At 42.6% G+C, this 9,212-nt stretch overlaps 1 long non-coding RNA gene across 1 annotated transcript in view; it reads left to right on the top strand.

Annotated features, from left to right (window-relative positions):
• Nucleotides 1-518: 518 nt before the first annotated feature.
• The window catches only part of LOC112585597, a 46,289-nt gene continuing 37,595 nt past the window's right edge, over nucleotides 519-9,212 (top strand). Inside the window, exons 1-2 of the long non-coding RNA XR_006551756.2 lie at nucleotides 519-1,129; nucleotides 3,061-3,118. This is a non-coding gene — a long non-coding RNA (uncharacterized LOC112585597). The remainder of the gene's footprint in view (nucleotides 1,130-3,060; nucleotides 3,119-9,212) is intronic.

The following is a 9,212-nucleotide window of genomic DNA, read 5'->3' as shown; positions in this document are numbered from 1 at the left end:
GTTTCCACCTCTCTACCAGTTGTTCCTTCTGAATAAAGCAAACAGATCTGTTTGGGGAGGGGGAGCTTGAAAATGTTGTGAGCAGAGAGGATTTTCCCATTATCCCTTGAAGTCACACAACACGGGCAGCTGTCGAGTTCTCCCCACTTAATGGTAGCCCAGCTGTCAACAATAGCTAAGAGTACAGGATGTAAAGGGAAATAGGCCTGTATTTGCATACTGATCTTTAACCTCCTATCTGTGACCTTGAGCAAATGATTACAAATTAGGACAGTACAAAAAGGGACAGCAATCATAGGGCTGTTGTAAGGAATAAATGAATTAATATATATGTATACATATACATGGGGCTTCCCTGATGGCTCAGTGGAAAAGAATCTGCCTGCCAATGCAGGAGAGACACACGTTCAACCCCTGGGTTGGGAAGATCCCCTGGAGTAGGAAATGGCTACCCACTCCAGTATTCTTGCCTGGAGAATTCCATGGACAGAGGAGCCTGGCTTGCTGCAGTCCATGGGGTCACAAAAGAGTTGGACATGACTTAGCGACTGAACCACAACAAACACATACATACATACAGGTACACATACACACACACAAACGTATACATATATGCCATAGTTGCTGAATCATAGTAAATACTTTTAAAGTATTATTGTGGAGGCAGTGTTTTTGCAGCCTTACTCCAGGGCCCAGATTTTGGGCTGACCTCAATTTGAACAGGGGAGGCAAATAACTGAAGTGCTGTTTTGCTCCAGGTTGATTGGAAATGACTGATTAGAATATTGTGTAGAGAAGGTTACTGAGGTTTACTCTGAGATCAGCTGAAATTAATTGGAGTTCCTGTATGCGTGCTCTGTAGTTTTGCCCTTTCTTGAGACCCGTTTGCCGAGTCTGTCAGTCTGTGCCTTTGCTTTGCAGCCTGAGTGTCTGCCTTAGGCATTTGCTCAGATTTTTTTGTCAGGACCAGTCTGGCTATGTTCAAACTCAGTGCAGTTTCCAGCTCATAGGGCCACTGCCTGCTTGGGTGAGAGCAAAGGATTTAATGAATAAGAACTATGTATGGATGGGTTCTAACAAGAGGGGTTAGCAGGCTGATTCAAAAATAACTACACCGCAGCAACTCTGGGTGAGCAACACATGCTGTATATTTCCATCCAAATAAAAGACATTCATTTTGAAGACCCTGGAACAGCTGTAACTTGAGATTCCCACAAATGCTTGAAAAACTGTCAGTCCTTTCTGAGTGGCAGTAGATATAGAAGCAAGAATGCCAGTAAGAATATAAAACTGATCCTGTGGAACAGGGCATGGGTTAGCCTTGCAAGAAGCCAGCATTCCGGAGCACTGATCTGGCTTTCAAGTGTTTTGGGGACAGTATTTTTATGAAGTTTACTGATTAAACATTTTCTGATCTCTCTTCTGAAAGAATTACAGAAATACAATAATTATTATGAATGATCTCTTAGAGTAGGGCTTATCAAAGATTCCATTCTGTGATCTGCAGAGAATTCTAACAATGTGCTATGTTTTTCTTTTGCTTCTACCAAATTTATCAATGTCTCAGGTCATTATTTGCCTGATCACAACAACATGCATTCATGAATATGTATTAGCTAAAATCCTGCAATTTTATGTGTTAATTTGCTCATGTCTTTAGGTGTTTATAGCAATTAAATGAGACCTTGATAAATTTAGAGGAAACAAAAAAAAAGCTTTGATATTATGAGTGCTTATGTGCTTGAATTGCAGGCTGTGAGATAAATTATGTTTTGTACAACTATTAACTCATTTATGGGTTTATTAAATATTTTCCCATTTGGTTACATTTCTTCTTAGAAAACAGTCTCTTCTTGACTGCATTGTTTGGCCTTTCTTGTGTTCATTTTAGTTTGTGAATGCGGCTAATCCTTATCTTGGCTAATGTGAATTAGGTGTGTTGTCCTGTTGGGGACCTATCCAGGAGCCTGGAAATTTATTTGTAATGAGTCAGGGTAGCCACGGGGCAGGCTGCTCAGGGGTCAGAGTTCTGTCTCAATCCCACCTAGTAGGGGGGTATCCAGGTGGAAAGGGATGCATTGCTAGCAGAGGTCGCCAGTGAAGAAGGGGCCGGTGACTGAGTTCTGGCTGCCTGGGAAAGAAAACCTGGGAGTTGTGATAGCCCTACCAAGCCCAGTGGTGTGTAATTCCAGTGGTGATGTTCCAAGGGCTTGGTAGAGTAGGGATTTGGAGTGGGGTCCGAGAAAAAGTACTGGGAATCCCAATTCCATCCTGAGAATTGGGACATACCAGGGTGGAAATGCCATCAAGGCCCAATGGAATGAGAGTGGCAATAACTTGGTCACAGACCACAACTCCAGAAAGAGATGGGGTGGGGTTGCCAGATTTAACAAATAAAAATACAGGACATCCAGGTAAATCCAAATTTCAGATAAACAAATATTTTTGAGTCAGTAGGTCCCATGTATTATTTAGACATACTCATACTAAAAATTTATTTATTGCTTATCTGAAATTAATCAGGGCATCCTGTATTTTATTTGGCAGCCCTAGGTGTGTATAAGGGACACTGTTCAGCACTTATGTGCCTGAGGAAGCCTTACTCATCTGGATGGAGGGGCTGGCTGGGGGTGGGGAGAGTAAGATTGAGCAGGGCTGCTGTATTTTGTGTGTGTGTGTGTGTGTGTGTATGACAGAGAAAGAGAAAGAAGAACTAAGAGACTAATACTGAATAATTTTATGTTGGCTTTAAGACCCACTTATTTTCATAATTTTCCATCTCTTTTTGCAGGGCAGGGGTTTGGTTTGCTTTGCATGTACAAGATACATTTGGCCTGTGTCAGAGACAGGATATTTGTTGGTTAGTAGCATGAAACTGGCAAAGTTGTGTGTATCCAAAGCAATGCCATCTCATTGAGAATGAAAATTTCAATCCCCCAAAATGGTTGTCCAGATTGCAGTGAACACGTGAATATCTGGAAACATTTGGATGATTGCTATCCTTTGCATAAAAATCCACATGACTGACTCTATTTTTCCATTTTTATCCATGTATTTTAGAATAAGGTAGACAGCTGAAGAGGTTCATCTCCAAGAGAGAATACATAACCATCATGAGGTAGGAAAATTTCAAAACTACTTCTTGATGTTTTTCTTCCGTCTTTATGGTTTGTGTTTATTCTTTTTAATGATTTTATTGATTTCTGGTTCTCATCTCACCCCCTGCCCAGGGCCAAGCACAGAGCCTGGCACATATTAGATGCTGAATAAACTTTTAAAATGAATAGATGGGTAAATTCATATTTTGTTCTTAAATAATATATGGTGGTTCAGATGGTAAAGAATCTGCATGCAATGCAGGAGACCTGGGCTTGATTTCTGGGTTGGGAAGATCCCCTGGAGGAGGGCATGGCAACTCACTCCAGTATTTTTGCCTGGTGAATCACATGGACAGAGGAGCCTGGTGGGCTACAGTCTATGGGGTCACAGAGTTGGACATGACTGACTGGGTAACACATTCACAACACACAGAGATTATCCTAAGGATTGAAAAACTATTAATTTCAAAGGGAAAAGAACACATATTTATTGACTATGCACTGTGAGACAGGGACTGGGCCAGACACTATATGTGTCTATGTACACATACACCCGCATACGCAGATTTATGCACTACTGCAGTCTCCTTGTGAGTAAGCACTCAGTTCAGTTCAGTTCAGTCGCTCAGTCGTGTCCGACTCTTTGCGACCCCATGAATCGCAGCACACCAGGCCTCCCTGTCCATCACCAACTCCCAGAGTTCATTCAGACTCACGTCCATCAGGTCGGTGATGCTGTCCAGCCATCTCATCTTTAGCATTAGTAGCCTCATTACACATTTGTGAAGACACAGCAGTTGAGTGTATTCTGAAGATCCTCATCTAATAAGAAGCAGGGCTGGGACATGTGAACCCTCTGTGTGAGCTATTAACATCTCCACTGATGCCGTGCACCTTCCTGGACTAACCTGCAGTCATTGCTCTTGCTTTGGTAGGTCTCATATCACTTTGAGAATTTGAATAAAGCCAGGTTCCTCTCCCAGAAACATGAACATAGAAAGGAATACTCCCAATTTTATAAGCACTATGGGTTCATCGAGCATCCCTGATTAAGGACCTCATAATTAGAATACAGACTTCTTTCTGGGAGGTCACGGCTGAAGATCAGGATCAACCTGAAACTGATGTGACCACAGCCCAGTTCTCTGACAGCCCTGTTCAAGACCCTTCCCTCATGGAGGCTAAAGGCCCAGAAATCCTCTTTTCATGCAAGATCTGCTCATCCCTCAGGGAGCCAATGTGCTTCTTTCATTCTACCAATAACTGTATATTAAATATATTAATATTCAAAAATACAGATTTTCTGATTCTTAATTTTACTGTTTTAGTGATTGAAAGTGAACGTGTTAGTCCCTCAGTTATGTCCAACTCTTTACGGCAACCTCCTGGATTATACTGTGTATGGAATTCTCCAGGCAAGAACACTGGATTGAGTTTCCATTCTCTTCTCCAGGAGATCTTCCCAACCCAGGGATCGAACCTGGGTCTCCTACATTGCAGGCAGGTTCTTTACCATCTAAACCACCAGGTAGGCCCCTGTTGATTAGAATATTAATGGATAATAGTCACCCAAATAAAATTATGTACAATGTCAGGAGCAGAGCAGTGACCAAAACAAATGTAGTCCCTACCTAGAGGCAGAGTTACCATGAAGCGAAAGAAGATTCAACTTTGTGGCCCCACTAACTCGAGCCCTTTGGAGGTCCTGGGAGAGGCCTTAGGAAGGGGTTCACATAATTGATTGTTATGTTTTATGTAAAATATGCACAGTAAGGTATTTCTGTATGGTTTTTCTTAAAAAACTGGTCCCCTTCCCCAACCATGGAAGCTCAAGTGCCTGCATCTCCCCGTCAGTGTCCTCATGGAGCTTTGTGAAGAAGGACTGACATTTGATGGAGGAGCAAAAGATGGATGGATTCAGGGTTGGGGGAGCACTGGGTAGCTACTGCTAGTGGATTTGGTCTTTTTGTGAGGTGGGCCGTTGAACTGAGATCCGAAAGATGGTTGTCTTGGTTTTGTTCGTTTGTCAAGGAAAGAGCTGCATTAGCAGGTGGAGTGGACTACGGGTGACAAGGCCTGGGCCGGGAGCGGGCAGGGCTGGTGTGAGGCCTGAATTGGGTACCCCATGACTGGTGGGCACAGAGAATGAGGGGAGACTGGTGGGCGAGGAAGCTGAGAAGAGTGAGTAGTTTCCCTAGGATACTATAGGACTCGTTAACCGTTTTGAACTTGTTCCAAGAATAGTGAGGAACTGCTAAAGGGGAGTTACATGGTCAGATTTGTATGCTAAGAACACACTCTGGTTGTTGGGTCGAGAATAGATTTTCTGTTTTTTTTTTTTTTTTTTAATTTTTGACCTCTGGAAACACTGTTTTGAACACAGCTAAAGAAATGAAATATTCCATAGTGCAATAAGGGGAAAATTCTCTCAAAGGCCATGCACCTCAGTATACAAGAGCACAGAGTGCCCTGTACAGCATCTCACACACTGAATCAGAAGGGCAGGTGGATCAGGGCACCAGGGAGCAGCCTGGAGTATCTGTGCTGTTGGTGGTGGTGGGTGTGGGACTTTTCTGGCACCCTTGGTTCTTCATCACAGTTGACATCAGGTTGGAAGCAGTGAAGATTGAGGGAGACTATAGAAAACCAAACATCTCAAATCCACAGCTTGTGATGAGGATGCAGGTGGTGTCAATGCTAGTATCAAAAATAATGCCACTCTTTAAGATGCCTTTCAAGCAAAAATGAGCTTGCACATGGAAGGACCAATGGGAGTGGAGTTTGAGGGAGAATGGATACACATAATATGTTATGACTGAGTCCTTTGCTGCCCACCTGAAACTCTCATGACATTGTTAATCAGCTATGCTCCAATACAAAATAAAGTTTAAAAAACACAAAAGCAGTTCATCCAGCAGACTGCATACAGTAGATTTCCACACTTCACCAGGCATGTTGCTCTCACCTCTTCTCAATAGCTTCCTCCATTCCTTACCTGGTTAGACTGGTTTTGCCCCAGACTTTGCTCTGCTACTATTCGTCTGAAATTGTTCATAGTTTGTTAATATCAGAGAGAATCCCTGATATTGACTTGGCCCAGCAGTGATTCTCTCTGTGAGATGCTATTGTATGGGTTGTGACAGAACAATGCCTCACTGATTAGACCTGTACACGTGTCTGAAGATGGTGTTTGGGGACCTAATGCCCAACTCTCCCTCATGGCACAAAATCAGTTCCACAAAATTTAGCCACCAAGGTCCAGCTTAGTGGGACCAGCTGACCAAGAAGTATGGTAGTCATTTTTATTAGGGTGTATTTATTGTATGTGTTAGTTGTTCGGTCATGTCCAACTTTTTGTGGCCCCATGGACCAAATAGCCTGCTAGACTCCTCTGACCATGAAATTCTCCAGGCAAGAATACAGGAATGGTTTGCTGTTCCCTTCTCCAGGGGATCTTCCAGATGCAGAGATTGAATCCAGGTCTCCTGCATTGCAGGCAGTTTCTTTAACATCTGAACCACCAGGGAAGCCCATGTATTTATTAAGTGAAGGAATTATATAATACATATTTAGATGAAAACGAAGTGTTCATGCTTAAAGGGTAATGAACACTTGTCCATAAAATCAACAGATATACAACATTTCATTTATGATGATGCTAGATAAGTAAGGAAGTAGGATTACAATAGCATATCTTATCTGCCTACATTAAAGCAATCTTGGGAGACTAACGCAGGCTCCACATTGCCTATAGTCTAATACGAAATATCAGCACCTAGGATTAAAAATCTTCTGGCAAGTCAGGAGTGAGGCTTTCAATGTTCTTATCATGTATCAACCTGGAAAGCTTTTCTTAGTTTTTCTGTTTGGGGGAGGAGTTTTATATTTGTGTACTTGTCAACTTGAGTGAGGGTTTGAAAAGTCAAAGGAAGGAAAAGGAGCTGATGGTCACAGTCATGGGGGGAGGAAAGCGAAGGTGGGGGAACCAGAAGGGCATGGGAGGGAGGTGGGTGTGGGGAAGGGAGGCTAACTAGAGGCTGCTGTCAGCCCTAACCTGTTTCCTTCATCCCTGGGAGCCGGCCCTGTCCCTGCTCTCTGCAACAACGACAGAGCCTTTGGGAGGCTCTGCAGTCAATCCACACGTGTGTCACCAGAGAAAGACATTCTCCTCCCTGGAGTCCACAGGAGTCCACATGCTCTACTTGTGGGGAAGTGGACACTTGATCCCATTTTTGTACTTTTAAAAAATTGGCCAGCGATGAGTCACAATTTCGTCAACTTCTCTGATATGAGAAGCCATAGATGGAAGTACACAGAAATTATTTCTTTAATGTGATGTCCTTTCTATATGGCAGTGAAATGACTTTCCTGCCATCTGGAGATACATGTTCTTTGAATTATTTTTATAGTCATAAAGGAAGATCTGTAAAAGGCTGTCTGTACCTGATAGCTCTGCTTTTATTGATTCTCTTCAGAATTATATCATACCTTGAAATGTTGGGGAGCGGGAAAAGAGATCAAAAATATTCTGATTGTCTGTGAGTCCTTTACAGAATTAGTTGGTGTGAATTATAATTTCTAAACCCTGTTGTTCAAGCAATGTAAACTTCCACATATTCTGAAGTAGCTTAATTCCTATTTTGAGCCCCTGTCTTGTGCCAAGAACTTAGTCTCAGTTAATGTGGGGTTTCTGACCCCATTTTCCTTGGACTGGTGTATAAGCTCTTGAGGAAAAATTGCTAGTATTCTGCTGGTGTGGGGCTGTTGGATGTTGGAGAGGGCTTTGCGGTCCGTCTGGTTTTTAGCACCATGTAAGTACTACCAGAATGAGAAGCCAAGTGACCCACCCACCTAACCAGCCTCTGGGTTGTCATTCACAAGATCTCTTCTTGTTGTTCCTGGACATTTTGCTCCTCCTGAGTCACTCTGGCTTGCAGGGACCCTGTGATGCTGTAGGAGTCCAGAGATACTTATTTTATCTTGTCTGTTACACTGGGTATTTGAAGTATTATTTTCCATTTATAAAGGACAGATATTCAATTCAAATTAATTTTAGCAAAAGAGGAGAGCTAATTGTCTATGTAACTGCAAACCCTGGCGCTTCAGTCACAGTGGGATCCAGGTGATATATGACTCTTTTTTTAATCTATTGACTCTGTTTTCCTTTGTTTTGACCCCCAACAATGTCTGTTTTGGGTGGGCCTTTCATCTTGCAATCTCAGAGGCAGAGAGGTCCTTTTTATCTCAGCATCCTATTAATTCCAAAAAAGTACTCTGATTGCCCCTGTTTGGGTTGTATCTACTGTTAGACTCCAATAAGCTTGGACTGTATATTTCCCCCAGTGGTTGCCAGTACAGGATCCTGTGATTGTGAACCTCTCTAGAGTCCCAGAAATGAGGAAAAGGCAGATCCAAGATGAAACAATGGAGCAAGGAGTAAAAAGCAAACCAATGGCCACTGTTTGGCAAGTAGGAGTTTCTGAGTTAGATGCTATGTAGTGCTTTATTTGCCATGGTGAAGTGAATCCATGTCCGAGAATGGGCTAAAGGGCTAACATTTCTTATTAATTGCAGGCGCTGTGCTGAGTACATTGAATGCATCATATCCTTAGCTGTTACTGGATTCAGCCCTTTTAGGAGACAGACATCACCCAACAGGGTGAACTAGACCTTGTGTGAAAGGAAAGTCCTTACTTCCTAAGCATTCACAGCTCCCATTTCACACGCTACTCTTGATCTCGTTCTTCTGATCTGTCTCAGTGATATTCCACCACTTACCAGTCCAGTTTTGTTGTACCAACTGGCCATCTCCCAAAAGCTTCCAACCTCCTCTCCCCTTCTGCCTGACAGTTCCAAGTATAGAACCCCACCCTCACCCTTGTTGACTTGCTCTGTGGGTCATTCACACTAAATTTTCAAGGTGGCCCCGACATCATATATTTGTTGGTTCCATAGAACCGGCATTCTCTGAGGTAGTTATCACAGTTTTGTATCTAGGTTTCTAAGAAGTAAAGGATCTTTTCAAGAGACATATATCTAGATATAATTAACATGAATATGGAGTTAAACCCAAAGCCTGATTATAAATTCACCAGACACTATCTTAGATTAATA

The sequence above is a fragment of the Bubalus bubalis genome, chromosome 1 (genome assembly GCF_019923935.1).
Source record: "Bubalus bubalis isolate 160015118507 breed Murrah chromosome 1, NDDB_SH_1, whole genome shotgun sequence".
In the NCBI taxonomy this organism is placed as follows: domain Eukaryota; kingdom Metazoa; phylum Chordata; class Mammalia; order Artiodactyla; family Bovidae; genus Bubalus; species Bubalus bubalis.
This window is presented reverse-complemented; position numbering and strand designations above follow the sequence as displayed.